Source organism: Gallus gallus, chromosome 4 (assembly GCF_016699485.2).
Source record: "Gallus gallus isolate bGalGal1 chromosome 4, bGalGal1.mat.broiler.GRCg7b, whole genome shotgun sequence".
NCBI lineage: Eukaryota > Metazoa > Chordata > Aves > Galliformes > Phasianidae > Gallus > Gallus gallus.
This window is the reverse complement of record NC_052535.1, coordinates 30,264,316-30,280,386: the sequence shown is the minus strand read 5'-3', so window position 1 is coordinate 30,280,386 and position 16,071 is coordinate 30,264,316. Positions and strand designations below refer to the sequence as shown.

Below are 16,071 nucleotides of genomic sequence, written 5' to 3'. Positions count from 1 at the left end.
GAATATGAAGAGAGCTTCTAGGTTAAGCCTGTAGCTACTATCTAGCCACAAACAGGAGGAGTGTTGAACAGCAGTGGTGAGACAGCTGTCTTTCTGGGTTTGGTTACTTCTTAAAGATGCAGAGGAAGAAGCATCATATTCCCCCATGAACAGGAAGGAGTAAGTCCAAGACTCAGTGTTAAACTTGCAATAGATCTGAGACCACAGGAATCATTCAGAAAGATCTTCGTGGTTGTTTGAAGGGCACCCATGTCATCCCTCATGGACAATTAGAGTAAGGCAAAGCCAAGCCTGGCAGTCCTGACTGGCTGCACCACTGTTGTTTAGTTTCATCTAGTCTTTCCTCTTCTGTGTCTCTGTTTCCTCCTCCAAAATAAAAAATAAGTAAATAACTTCTTTGCCCAAGAAGCCTGCAAAATTGTCAGATGTGAGGTCAGTCTCCAAGAGAGAGGTCAATAATAAGTAAGGGACCAAAGAACCACTTTTCTATCCTGATCGTAGCAGTTTAGGCAGTTCAGCTTGCTGTATGTCACATCCTGGGAGAATAGCAGAGCATGGCAATACCGGTGACTCACTTGTAACAGATACACTCTAACCTCTTACATGGAATAAATCTCACGTCAGCATTCACATCTTGTTTCTTTGAAATGAAATGTTGAATTCTATGAAAACTGATCTTTTGGGTTTTTTTTCCTGACAAAATGGCAGACTGTGTAAGACAGATATCCCAAACTTCTTTTTGAGCACAGGAACAAATTTACCATAAGAATATGCATGTATGTTACTGACAACATGCTAATAGCATCATTGCATGCAGTGACAATCCGAATGGGTGAACCGTCCACTAGTTGGTTTAGTTTCATCAGATTGAGACTAGAGTTTAGTTTGCATTTTTGTCCCTTGACAGCAGCATGGACCGAAACTTCCCCTCTCCGTCCTCTACCAGTCTGACAAAAGATGCATACATATGAATAGCCAGGGCAAAGACTGAAGTAATGAAGAGTTTGAGGTGGGGAAGTATGGTCAAACTGTCTAATACTCATGCTAAGCTACATCAGTGATGACAGAGTGGGACAGCAGAGAAAAGAAAGCAGCAGAGATTGTATGGCAGTACTTTTTAAAACCACTGTTCCTTTCTGTTTAGAGTAACAGAGTATGTATTGAGGTAATCCATCATTCAGTGATTGGCCAGAAAAGCATTCCATTAGGTTATAATTGAATGGAGAAATGATTTCAATAGTGTTATGCCTTTACTTCACAGAGTAAAAAATACAAGTGTACCCTTTATGCCTTCTTTGTTTGGCCTGTTAGAAAAATCATAGTCTGTCAATCAAGAAAAAAGCTTCCAATTGTGTAGCCTGTTAGAATCATTTCATTAATAACATGTGTTTACTACTGGGAGAAGCAGACTCAGTGTGCTAAGATTTTGTTTGTCAGTCAGTCATTGGAACCCCACTGTTAATCGCATACAATGGTTTGTGGTTATGCCACAATTTAACCCAGGTTTAAAAAATACAAACTAGAGCCTTGGTGGTCTGCTGAGAGCAGCGGGTGAAGCAAAGGTATTGGTTGAACCTGCTTTGTGGGCTGCTGGCTTGAAGTGCTGTGCGAGCTAATCAAATTTATTAACTTGAGTCATGGCTAGAATGCATATTCTGGTGAATGTGGGTGGGTGCACCCAGGTTAGACTACATTTTGGCTGCATTCTGCAAAAAGGAAGAAAAGCAACTCTTTGGCCTCCTTTCCATAAAGACAAATTGGAAACAGATATCAACTAGATTTTGGGATCTCTGGCAGTCTAATAAGAAAAAGGGTTTTTTCTGTTATTGTTGTTGTGGCTTTTATTTATTGATGTAGAGAATTGATTAGAAAAAAATCAAAGGAGTTTCAAAACTGAATACCAGTGGTATTTGGTGCATTTATATCATCATCTTATCAAATTGCATCCTGTATTGCACCTTAATAGTAATATTAAAGGCACAGTCTCTGGCTCCACAATAAAAAGGACAGAGTGTGTTTGCCAGAAAAGGGAGAGGCATTTGGCTAGTAAGAAAAAGAGTACTGGAGAGCTGGTTGTGTATCTATATATGAATCTTGTCCTTCTGGCTGAGATTGAAAGACACATAGCAGCTAAACCATCTTTCTTAATTATAGCTTAAATACATTAAGCTAAAATTGCTGTTTACCACAGCACTGTGGAAAGTATCATTCATAACTTCAAAATTTATAATACTCTGAGAAGGGTATATTTGTTTCCTTAGAGAATTATATCCATTTTTCTGTGTTGTAATCTATGTCACCATAGCCTAAGACGTTTTCTAGGAACCTCTTCCAGATCTAGAGCAATGTAAATGGTATTTTTAAATGACATCATTAGGATAAAGTAAATCCAGTGCATTTAAATAAAGTGGCATTAGCCTTAATTCTTTTATGCTATAGGAAGACTTCATAGTTTCATTAATCCTTATCATTGAAATTATAACAAATCTAATTGCTGTAATTTTGAATTCATTCCTGAAGCAGAGGAAAATTTGTAATTGTTTTAATTGTTATGGGTTTATAAATGTTTCAGACATTTAAGCTATCAATATGCATTATCCCTTCACTGCTATAATTTATTACTAAGGGATGGATTGAGTTTTGTTGAAGATAATTGCACTGGTAAAAACATTAAGCTCGAGAATTTTTGTATACTTCAGTAAGGTTAGATTTTACATTGATACTAGCAGTGAGATTAGGGCATCCTTGGCACATCAGTTCATTGTTCACAGACAGTCCAAATCTTCACCTTCATCTCCCCAGCTCCGTCTCTACCACATGCAATGTACTCCACAACATACTTTTTTTCTCGTTTCTTGGGAGCTAGAGGGGGACTTCAGAACTGAAGAGCATCTGGGACTGCTTAAACTGTGGCAAGGAAGTAAAAGACAAGTGCTAATAAGAGGTGAAGAGGTGAAGACTGAAACATCCTTACACCCAACCATAAATCTGTGCCTACTATGACTATTAAAGTCAGTGGGAACATTGTATGTGGTGGCCTTTTGGGGTATGACTGCAATATAAACATCCCCTCCCTCCCAATAACAGTGAATTATCTTCAGGAGAAACATTTTGCACTTGGAGCTAATTTGCATTTGGTCTGCATTGCATCTGACTGTCCATTCAAAGGATATTTAATTGATTTTTCTGTGCTTTAAAGGTTCCTGTATAGCAGGAAACAAGTTCAGTGACAGTATGCAGATAAACTTCAGACTGTTGTAGTGTAAGTAAGTATTTTACAAGGACTGTTTTTAGCAAAGTAGGGAAGAAGATTTTGTGGGTTAATTTCTCTTCAGAGATTTAATGCTTCTTATCTATCCTGCTCTAATTTGAGTATTTAAATTAATTGGACTTAGGTTAGTGATGTCCACTGTCATGTTGGCCTAGCCTAGCATGATGGCTGAAGTGTTGTAGCAGTAACTCCAAGTTAGACATCAGTGAAACACAGACATTACTAGTGCAGGAATACAGGACCAAAATTTAGAGAAAATATGTGACTGTCATGAGAGGTAGCAAAGGTACTTAGATATTATGGTAATTTATCCAGCAGTTCTCGAGTAAGAGTTCCATAGTTGAAAACAGATGTCGTGTTGATGAGCAATATACATGATCTCTAATACCCATTCCACCAGCGTCGCTCATTCTTTCCACAACATATGTTGACCATTCCTCTCCTTTTCTTGTAAACAGTATTAAACCATGACTGAAGCAGTGGCTTTTAAGCAATAGCAACTAATGTCAAATTTAGTAATTTCTGTCTTGCAGATACAGTGTATTTCTGTCCAGTCATGAAATTCCTTTTGTTTCTCTACACTGGATCTGACTTAGATTTTACAGAATCTTATAAATGAAAAGAGGAGAGAGGGTGAGAAGAGAAAGGGAAAAAAAGAACATCTGGGCTTAGTCAGACTTGGAAAAATGTGGGTATGTTAATCACCTCTAACCTTGACAGTTAAGCCGTATCCACAGTACAGAAAAAAATGATGTTAACTCAGACTGACTAACCAAGGTGAGCTAAACTGGGGTAAACTAAAGCAATAAAGACAAAACAAAAAAAACGTAGGAAATATTTTAATAAACTTAAGGTCCTAGGTTCATCCCCAAACAGTTTATAGGCTCTGTTTGTTGTAGTTGTTCAATAAATGTACATGGTAGATACCACCTATTATTATAAGTGGCAGTTTGTGATGGTCAACTCTCTAGTCTATGAGTATACATTTTTTCATCACTTCACATTTTTGTTTCTTGTTTTTACATGTTTACTGTTCTTAGATAAAGTTTTGTGATAGAAGATCTCTTGCTTGCACATTGTTAACACTTCAAAAATCTCTGCTGCTTACAAAGACTACCTGTAAAAGATACAAATGTACGAGTCCTTATCCTCAATTAGGTTCAATCTTTATGTATATCCTTTATAAATATCCTTATAGGTAAGGATAAAACATATTCACTTACAGGGTTGAATGCACAGTAAGTTGGTACCCCAACACTATCTGTACTTCACACATTGTTGTCTCCTATTTATACATCAGGTTTTGTTCTAGTCTACACATACATGTCCTTTAGAAGTTTGATATCAAGGAAACAGGAATGTTAACTGGGAGACATTAAATGATACTGCTGCAGAACGCACTTGTAGTTTTGTTTTGTTTAATAGTTGTTGGTGTTTTAGAAACTGAGTTTGGCTTGGAAATACTTATCTTAGCTGTGTGTCAGTTTGTCAAAATTCTACTGGTTAAGTGTGTTCTTCCTCTTAACACCCTCCTTTTCTGTCATCTGAAAAAGCTTAACTACCGAATATAGGAACAATCCTACTTAATAAAACAAAAGGTTCCTCTAAGTTGCTGTACATTTCCTCACATTGGCTAACTTTGGTGTTTGTCTAGAGATGCAGAAGAGCAACGGTACAGCACCAATTTGTGGTCCGTGGACTTTGTGTGCAAGGGAAGGAATTGCTGTGTTTAAAACAACTAGAATTTTCTTCTAAAGAATTACTTTTAGAATCCAGAAGATACTGCTGTCAAGATATCAGGTGCTTGTGTTTGTTTTGAACCTGATACTTTATGTTTTCTTGCTGTGCAACTGTCATAGTTCTGTTAGCCTGAGAGATGTTGGGGATTCCCATCGGAATAACACAATGGCATGATTATATTCTGAAATTTATTCCCCATGTGTTTCTTCTGATAATAACTCTTAAAAGTCAATCTGAGCATTGAGGTGGTGTTCTCATATAAGTGTTTATTCTAAACAAAAAATTGCAGAAGTTGACAATCACAAAAAATCAAATTCCTGAGTGTTAACAATCATCTCAAAAATTGTAATTTTAAATAAAAAGTTAAGTTTGTTCTGTTCTATTGTCTGGACATCATTTTACATTATCAGTGTTGAATCTCACTGCCATGTTATGAGCCAGTCATTCAAATCAGTATAACTTTTCTACAGTTAAACCCCATTTCTGCTACCTAGAATAAATTTGCATAATCAGCAAAATGTTTGCCCCTTTTCCTAATCCTTTATAAATGAGTTAAAGGCTAGCAGAGAACTGTGGCGGTCCTTTGACAGTCACCCTCCAATGAGAAAACTCACTTGTTCACTGTGACTGACTGCTTTCTACCTTGTTACTAGTTCTTCATCCATACACAGATATATATATATATATATATATATATATATATATCAATATATAGAGAGAGAGAGATTGATACAGAAATTACCCAAACTCTTCATTGTTTTCCTTTCACGTGAAGTTATTTGGCTAATTAAAGTGCTAGAGGTTGAAACAAGAACAAACTGCAAGTACTAGCAGGGAAAGAAAACTCCTCCTTCCTTCCCTGATAAGCCATCAAGACTTTCATTGCCCAGGAACCCAAGGAAGTCTGATCTCCAATAAGAGATATGTGCAGAGTAGAGTAGATGTAGAGTTGATTGATATATGTCTTGTAGAGATTGTTCTGAGGATTTTTCTTCTTCTACAAGGTAGAAAGGATTTTAAAAAGTGTAAGTTTCTAGCTGTATATTGAGGTGTTGGCACAAACCCTTTGAGTCACAGCTTCAGTACTCCTCTTCATGAGGAGTTGCCCAGCATTCTTTGACAAGGAAAATTGCCAGAACAGATTTACAAGTTGTTCACTTAGTTTTGCAGCCTTTCTTTTATCAGCAGTTTATCAAATGCTCTAGAGGAATTGTATATTATGTACTGTGCATATATATATATACTTTGTACACACACAGAAGTATGCCCAAATAAATGGAAAGCTTAATGGAGAATTTTTACTTAAGTGCTAGGCAGCTGCCATTTTTTCCTGCTCTAATGCAAGTGTGAATAATACAAATGTTTCTAATATCTTTTGCCAAACACAAATAAAACATTTCAGGGTGCCTTGTAAAAAAAAAAAAAAAAAAAAAAAAAGTAAAATCCTTTGGCTGAAATACAAATCAAAGCAAATATATTTAGTAGATTCTTAAGTGAAATTGAATGGGAAGACCAGCCAGCGTAGTTACTCTTTGGTGTTTAGCTCTGTCTTAGTGTAAACGGGAGTTTGTTTTTTTTTCCCCCATTTGATCCTTAGGTTTGTCCTTTGTTTTGCACATTGTATTAATTGTTAGTATTCCTGGAAAAGGAGTGGAATGTACAGAATTTGGATTCCATCACCGGAAAAACTGGAGGTCAAGGCAGTCATTCAAAGCTTTGAAGATATGTGTTTTTCTGTGGATATGACAAAAACAATAATAAGAATAATTTTTTAAAAAAAATCCATAAAGAACTTACAAGTCTGTTGCAAAAAAAACAACACAACAACACAAGCTAGTTACCAATAACCAAAGGAACAGATTTTCACATGATACTTGCAGAAGATCCACATTCCGTTTGAAAGCAGTTTACTTTCAAGGCTTCCAGAGAAACCAACATGGTCTTTTTCTTCCCTATTTCCACAAATTCCCATTTCTGAGTTTCAATTTTTGAATTTTATAGGCAATGGAAAACACAAAGGTAATTCACAAACTTTTGAACAATTAATCTAAATTGTTTTTGCCATTGTCACAAATGCTACATTTCACCAGGAACATTTTAACATAAAATGGTCTGTTCAGAGAATGTGCAAAGGGGCTCCAAAACTCAGCTCGTTGTGGAATGACAAAAAATTAGAGGGTCTGTATGACTTAAGACATTCTCATTGTTTTCAGCGTTCTAAGGTTCGAGACTCAAATATATATCTTTCATGGAATTTAGCACTGTATATATATTTATAGGTGATTATACTCACAGTAATTGGATAAACGAGTTTGCAGTACAAAAAGGAGTATGAAAATCTGTCAGTGTTACATCTGAAAGGCAGGTTAGCATAGCAACACATGGGCACGTAGAAGTGCAAGCCATATTTCATTATCTCATGATTTCAGTCTATTGTCAGTAGTAGAACTTCCCTAGCTTGGGATTTATGGATGTGCCTCGGAACCTCGGAAGAGTTCTTCACCTTTTGCCTCTGTCAGCTCAGCTGTAGGGTAAGCATCCCAAATCAGGAACGGCAAGTCAGTGCTCTACTGATGGACTTGTCCTCTAATTAAAGATAACTAGTATACTCATCAAGTTTTACTTCTGTAATCTTTCAAATTGTCAGCAAGCCCATGTTTTAATATAGCCAGAAAGCAGAGAGAATATGGCATATTTAAGTGGGACCTGCTAAGACTTCGGTGTGTAATAAGTTCACTTTTGTTGGAGATGATGAATAAAAGTTATGTGGACAGCGCAACAACTAAGATATGTTAGAGTACAAGTCAGTGGTAAACGCTTGTGTACACTTCTGGTTTTACTCTGCTTACCTTCTTTCCCGTGTGTCAGAACAATCTGCCATAGATACAAAGGTGATTCCATGTGGGTCCCCTGGCCCCAGTCTGTACTAGCAGTTTTCACACACAGAGCAATGTTTGACTAATAATTCTAATTTATAAACCATCAACAATCCTAAAAACAGATTAGCCAGCGAGGACTTTTTGTGACAAATACCATGGCACTTTTCCACACCGAACCACATAAAAGGACTCTGGGTCAGAAAAATGCATTCATTTAGGATCAAGTCTTGCAGAAGTCCCATGATTGCCAATGGAACAAGAATAACAACCCTGTTGCCAGACTTTTTCTAGGCAGTGGGTGGCCATGGATATAGTGCTGTCCCTTCCCCCGCCAACAGTCTCTGCCTTACAAGTTGATTTCTGTTGAAGTCCAGCAACTGCAGTCTCAGAATAGCTGAATATCAGCCTGCACTTACATTCCTGGCTTGACTGCAGGGACTCTGACAGCAGAGGTAACCATGACGGTTAACTTCACTCCTAGCGTGGCACAAGACTGGTGGAAAGCCTCAACAGCCTCCTTTGGAGATCTGTGCTGAGGTCTGTGAAGAAAGCACACAGGGAGCCCTAAGCCACTTTTGTCACCTCCCTGATGCTGCAGAGATGTGTTCTCTGTTCTCAAGTCTGAGTAATTTATGTGAGCCAAAAGTTAGGCCAACTTATTCAGCAAGCCAGAGCTCTTATTCTTCTCATTCATAAGAACCATGAGCAGCCAGGTGATGGGTGCAGGCTCTCTTTCTTGAGCACAGATCCAGACCCAATTAAGGGGAACTACTTAATAGCTATTGAGGGAGCCACGAATGACTGAATAAATGAACTTAGTGAGATTAGTGCAATGCAGGTAAGGCAAGGCCGAGACTTGGGAAACATTTTGATTGACTGTGTAAACAAGTGAGGGTTTTAGCTGTTACAGATACCTGGAGGAAAGAGTCAGAAAAGTGCAGCACTTGGCCTATCTGCGAGTTCACCACAGTGGCTGCACAGTTGGAGCATATGTTCTCCTAATCAGAATGCTATTTTTCAATTGAACAGAGCTTTCTGAACTAGCAGACATTTTTAGGAAAAAACAACTGAATAATAGAAACAGAAGCATAATTTTGGAAGATGATGAAAGTTGAGAAAATGGGAGGGGACCAGAGGCATAAAATATTATATTTGCCAGGTCCAATATTTACTTCCTCTAGTTCCAGAGCTATATGATGGGTGGATGAAGGTAAATGAGCCTTGTTTATAGAAGGTTTATGTAAATACAGAAGAGCTTTTCCAGGACCTACATACATTCAACAAATATGCAATCTGCTGAGAATTATTACAGTAAAAATGTCAAAAGCTTCCATTAGATCAGCAAAGAAAAAACCCTTGGTTCTTCAAACCCAGCCACATAGCCCCAGCTCATATGCTAATACCTTTACCCTCTGCTGAGACCCACATCCACAAAACTGTGAGATGAGTCTAGTAGTATGTCCTGAATATCAGCACCTCTAGATGTTTCATGTGAAGGGTGAAATTTAGGACCCATTTTCATGTCTTTAGAAGCTAACTTCTATCTTTCACAGGCATATACATAAGCTACATGCTGCAGTTCAGTTATGACGTTTCAGTCAAGCTGATTCAGATTTTTGCCAAATGAGTTGACCCCATCCATTCTTTCTGTGCTTGCTGTGTTGTGCCAGCACCCGCATTTGTACCAACATAACACAGATTTCCCTGCCTGCAGGGTACAGACAGCAAGAAATTGATCCAGCAGAAAACTAACGTGTTGTGGAGTTGTTGCACGGCTGCATCTCAAAATCCAGTATGTGACTTCCTTTCGTCACTGGTACCAGCCCTTTTATGAATGCACTAAATGAAAAAAATTACATTTGTTTAAACAAATGCGGTTCAGACTTACCAAATAAATACTGCGGGCAATGAAGACCATATCTGATATGTATTGATACTTTGTACAGCTGGGTTGTGCAAAAGTAGCAGAAAGCAATTAGATTTTCTCCATGGTGAAGTCCCCATGCAGACATAGTTCTCAGCTGTTGCTAGCATTTCATCCTCTTTCCTATGTATGTATAAGATTAAATTGGGTTGGGCACAGGCATGGCACTGCTGAAGTGAAGTTATGCTCCAGTTACGCTCAGATGACATTTGCTCTTGTCTAGCAGGAGAAGGGCGAGAATGAGAAAGGGCAAAAAGCCCCTGAGAAGAAGCTGCAGGAGTCTGCAAGACCCTCCCCCAAGTTCTGTGTCCCAGATCTACAGCCTGACTCACAAAGCTTCACACAGCTCCTTGATAGTCTTCCCTGCTGAGCTGAGCTGTCTTTCCTGTTGTCTTTGATCATAAGTAGTACATTAACTTGTATACTGTAGTGTTCTTATTTTGTGTCTTGCTACAATACAAGGATGTCTATAATGTGGATGATATTCATGTGTGCTCTCACATTCTTTTCAGAAGGCTGTAGAAAAGTCTAGGAAATGCAATATGTAGCTGTAATTTTACATTTATCTCCTTGGGTGCAGTGAAAAATGTGACTTTCATGCTTGTATGTTTACAGCTTCGTAAATAACACACAGATCTGAAGCGTTTTAAGTACACTAATATGCTGTTTTAAACAAAGTAGTGAAAATACGTAGCATACAGTGTCCGGTTGTTTTTACTTCTTTCAAGGGCAAGATTTCTTCTGCCTGCCTAATTTTTAGCTTTGCTCAGCTTTAGAAATTCTTCAGGTTCTGTACCTCAAAGTAAAAGCACTTCAAAGTTAGATGAAACCTAGGTGAAGAAAGCAAGCATGCAAAACTCTCTGTGGTATTGCTACTTAATGCAGGTTTCAGGGCTTAGAGTTTCAATAGACTTTTTACCAAAGTTTCAGTCTGTGACAAGTTTAATATCCAACATTTTATGAAATCTTTTGACAGAGCAATCTTTGAGTTGATATTTAAAACGGGTAGGGCTTTCAGTGTTCCAAGAAGACTTTCTGTTAGGTGGTGCTGTTGGATTATAGTCCATCTCTATAATAGCAGTAGTATGTTTATTACATTTTAGTAGCTCAATGTTTTTATAAAATGAATCATTGCTAAAAACAAACAATCAAACAAACAAACAAACAAAAAACTCTGCTTCATATTTAGGACATTATTAGTATCAAGCACTATATAAATAACTGATAGAGTATGTTAGTTTGACAGTTGTTAAATTTAGCTATTGATCTCATAAAAGTTTTTAGGTAAATTTGCATCTTCTAGAGGTTAAAAGATAGACATATATTCTCTAAGGATTGCTTAGCATTCTGAGCCTCTGTGCATGCATGAGGACTTGGGGGCTTTTGTCATAGCATCACTCAGAAACTGAAACTCGGAATGTATTAAAAGATGGTGTGGTCTCTTTCTCAAAAAATGCAATTGGTGTTCCTGAACGTTCTGCTTCAGTGAACCCTTCACACACCACACATGGAACCAGTAAAGAAGTACTGTTTCTTCCTTGAAATGGGCCATGCTGTTTCATTTGAAACAACATGTGTTTCTGCTGGGTGTTCTGTGGTTCTGTCTCAACAACATTACTCAGAGCTCAAATACAGCAGGTATCAGCCAAGGAACTCTCAAGTATCAGAGGCACGAATAAATCATATTTTCGAGAGGCAACATCCCTTTCAGATAGATGCATAGTTATACATCTGAGGCATGTGGGGCTTGAAATAAATAGTTTAATCTCACTCTTACAAAAACTGAGATGCCACAGGACTTCCAGTAACAACTTAAATCAAAGTCACAGGGGAGGGGTAAGGCCTCTGTACTGCTGAGGATCATGAAACCAATCCCGTTCCTCGTGTCTGTGCCACTGGTGACCTCTAGTGCCCAACGAAGAGAAAAGATACTCAAAGTTTCTGCAAAGCATTTCTTTGGGAGAATATAAGATACTGTAACATCCACTTCATCAATGCTGAAATTCTGCCATTGGCTTTCATTTTGCAGCACCTAAAGTGCAATATGTATATATATATATATTTTTTTTTTCTATACATATAGAAACATCGTGTATTTAATTAATTTTAAGCTTCGTTAACAGCCTGTTATTAACCTTCATTAACAGGGAAATATTTCATTAAATTTTCTACTATGAAAAGTAAGTTACATTTGTTTAGTTTCTTAATTTATTTTGCTGTCTTGGATTAGGGACAGGAATGTATTTGCAGGAGGGGCAAAAATATTTATGCTAATTGTAAGAATATAGAGAATTACTTGATTGTAAGAGTGAATACAACATTTCAGTACAAATTTTGCCAAATCACAATGAAGATTATGTCTGAAAACTACTTGCTATGTAAGAATATTAATATTTGGATAATCTGTTTCAGGTGTTTGTTACTACTTCACTCTCTGTAAAGGATTCAAACCTACATTAGAATTGTCATGCTTCGGCCAGTGCAAACTGCAATGCAGAGCCTCAAGATGACCTTCAAGCTACAAATGTGACTCAAGTAGGTAATGTTTTTAACCAGTTGGAATTCAGCCAGGAGAATAGGGCACCTCAGTACTCACTCATTTAAATACTAGTCTAAGACCACAGTGGTTCAGAGCTTGAGGTTTTCGTTGTTACAGCATCTCTTTGATATAGCACAATGTGGCGTGAGATCAGATTGTTTTTTCCTATAGGGAAATATAAAGATAGGAAAAAGTATCTTAGATATTTTCTTCACAACAGTGTTGTTGATTGGAGATCGAAATGCAAGGCAATTCTGAACCTCCCAGTATTCCTGTCCCCTATGGGAGCTATGGACAGCTCAAAAGTCCAGGCAATCCATCTCACTTATGGAAAGGGCCTCAGCAGATCTCACTTCTAAAGGATGTATGGATGTCTCTCTTGAAGTGAATCTCTTTACTTCACTCAGACTAAGTAATGAGAAATTTTCTTTGGCTGATGTTAACTTGGAGATGTGTAAATAACAAGTAGTCTGTGTTGAACAGTCTTAACAGAAGTACGCTGAACTCTTAGGGGAGTTGCACTAGAACATGATAAATGAGTTAATAGCTGAACATATGCATTAATACATTATGGTTATGTATTCTATTAAAAAAAAAAAAAACATGACAAAAAAAAAAAAAACACAGCAAGATAAAGTACAGAAATCATGTGTATAGCAGGGCTGGAAATCTCAGATCTCTCCTTCCAAGACTACACTAATCAATATCAAGAAAAGCTTTGCTCTCCCATCCAGTCCCCAGTCTTAAACACTTTGCTACACTGTAATCCAGTTTTAAAAGAAAGGACGCTGGCATTGTGGACTCCTTGTCTTCCATACTGATAAAGGAGTTGAGTCTATGAGTGCTCTGCAATGTATTCTCTTGCAGAAGAGGTGGGCAGTTGTCCTCTTCTCTGATCACATTTTAAAGGAGAAGGACCTAGAGATGGATTCATAATTGAAGATCCTACATGAATGAAAACATCTTGCAGCACTACATTCAGGGTTGCAGGCAGCCAGCATGATCAACATTTCCTATGAGACTACTGGCACACAGGTCTTCATCTCACTCATCACCACACAGACATTTGCAGAATTCTGATGTTTTCTCGAGAGAGCAGATGTTTAAAACTCTTAGCTGTTTCAATTGTTTATTGATCTGTTCTGGGAGGGCTAGTGGCCTAGGGTCAGAAAACTTTAGCATTATAGTTATTGAGCACTTCTTGTGTAAAAGCATGCGCCTGTTTGTGTGTGAGAAAGAAAAGGTGTGTAGGAAAAAAAAAGAAAATGTATACAAAAGTTAGTCTTCCTGGTAATATGAACCACACCAAATCCGTTTACACACACAGAGACATAAATGCAATCTTAAAACCTGCGTGTTGGGTGCCAAGGCCAAATATATGACTTCATTTCTGATGTATTTTGATGACTGGGCAGTGAATGTAAGGCACCTGGCTACAACTCTATATGCTTTTTGCAGGTTATGTAATAAATTAACAGGACAATGAATTACAGTAGCTTGAAACATACAAAGCTCCGCAGAACTTTTTTAATTTTATTAAAAGCACAGGACTCAGAACACAAGAAGCACACTTTAGGAAGCAATACAGTGGTGCAACATACTACAGGTTAATACTGATTCATGTGTCACAGAAAGGGAAGTGCGTTGTGCTTGTTGATCCCTTTGCCCCTGAGGGCCTGTTCAGGAAGTATTGTCTTTGCTTGCAACAATCATTAGCTACCTAACAAATCTTCATAATTCACAGTCTTTCCAGCCAGGCTTACACGTCCATCATGACAAGTTAGAAGTGGTGAATATAACTAAGCCTTAAGCCCTGTCCTCTGGTAGGTGCAAAGGAAAATATTATGAGGCCCCAAAATGCAAATATTTTAGCTTCAAATTTGACATTTTACTGGAAATTAAATATATTTTATTTTTTAAACTAAGTATATATTCATCTGGATCTGAAGGTTGGGAATTTATTTTGACAGCTAAGACACTGTTATAAATGAATAATTTATTACACAGTAAAACAGTAGTGTATGGGCCTGAACCTCTGATTGACCACCTGAGACGAGCTCTGAGTCAGCCACAGGAGCACAGGTGAAGGCAATTCACCTGTGTGACCAGAAGGGGTGGAGCCAGGCTGCCCCTCTCCTAGACCCCCCTTTAAAGACTGACTGCCACAGAGGAAGGATCTCTTCCTGGAGATTGCTCCTCATGGAGTTTTTGCAAGCCTACAACACTGGTGAGCGCCTTTCATTTAATCTCATTATTTTTTCCAATACGGTAATCTTACCAGCCTAACTTCTCTGTATAACATCTGTATACTTATTTACCATACAAGTACTCAAATAGTGAATGTAGTGGGAAGCATTGTTCACGTACCTGGAGGCTTCAGGGTACCACACACCTACTGTGATAATAGCAGCCTCTTCTGGGGATTAAGAGAAATTATTTCCTTGTTTAAGTTCTTGTTAATGACCAGTTCATTCACAGTCTGAGCCTGAATGAGAGGAGAAAAAAAAAATCACAAGAATCCTCATGCTTAGTGTGAATATATATGATCTTGTAATTCTGAGACATTCTTGTGCATTTTCAGTTGGAATCCAGTTTCTTTACAAATGCAATTTGACATTAAATCCAAGTAAAAATGAAGCATGTTAAGACTTAGGAAATGGATCAGTCATCATTCTCAATCAGAAAAATTAGATTTCTAAGTACGTATATTCAAACTATATTTACTTTAATTAAAATGTATAGCTATCCTCCTGCTTGATCAGAAAAAAAAGGAGGTATTCAATTACACGAATTTACAAGGTAAAATAACGTTAACATTTTGGTTAAAATTTTCCTATTTCAAATCATAATTCAAATCTGTAATTTAAGTCACACTTGTCAGTTATGCATGCAGTAAACTACTGGTTAGCAGGAGCATAATGTGAAGGAGACTTGTTGCTCTGCTCCTGTATGGCCTAAAGATCCAGGGCTGGTCTGTGAACACTGGAGTGAACACAGACAAGGAATATTGTTTCAGGAGATCTCTGTCACCTCTTATTCTTCTGAATAACTGAACGTATCTAAAAATTTGAAATAACAGCTGTCAAGCCATCTCAGAACTGTGTAGGCTCACTAAATTTCATTTTTATTTTTGTAGTTCCATTTTAAACAACTGGGAATAACAAATCAGGCACAGTGGAATTAATGAACTCAATTACAAATAGGTTAGATTTGACAGTATTTTAGCCATCAAAAAATGAAATGCTCTCTAAACATTCCTACTAAACATCTGTGAAATCTTAGCTTAGAAATAGTGCAGCAGTCACAATGGAAAATCCTTGAGAGTGATGACAGCTCAGATTTCACATGTATTTATAATCCTACATCTAGTTTATTTTCTTGGGATTTCTGAATTTGACAGAGACTGGTATCTGAAAATAACTGACATGCTAGCTGTCAGCTTCTCCTTAAAATGTGTGGTCAAAAGACCAAGGGAACTGAAACACAAGGGGCTCAATGTTATTCTCTGTTATGAAACACAGAGAGGATGAGGCATTTTACAGTCCCTGAATGAAATGCTCGGGGGGGGGGGGGGGGGGGGGGGTAACAAAACCTGACAGTCTCTCACTTCAGCGACTGCATGTAGTGCTAATTTCAAACTACTACCTGCAGTCTGTGAATGAAGAGCCATACCACTGTAAAACAAACATAGAAACACAAAAATGAGGGTAGTATGAGA

The 16,071-nt window shown here is 37.7% G+C and overlaps 1 protein-coding gene across 3 annotated transcripts in view; it reads left to right on the top strand.

Annotated features, from left to right (window-relative positions):
* The window catches only part of ANAPC10 (anaphase promoting complex subunit 10), a 331,896-nt gene that overhangs the window by 304,055 nt on the left and 11,770 nt on the right, over positions 1 to 16,071 (top strand). For all 3 annotated transcript variants that reach the window (XM_046940063.1, XM_040698887.2, XM_040698884.2), the window contains one exon: positions 12,227 to 12,349. The gene's annotated coding sequence lies outside the window, so the exon portion shown is untranslated. The remainder of the gene's footprint in view (positions 1 to 12,226; positions 12,350 to 16,071) is intronic.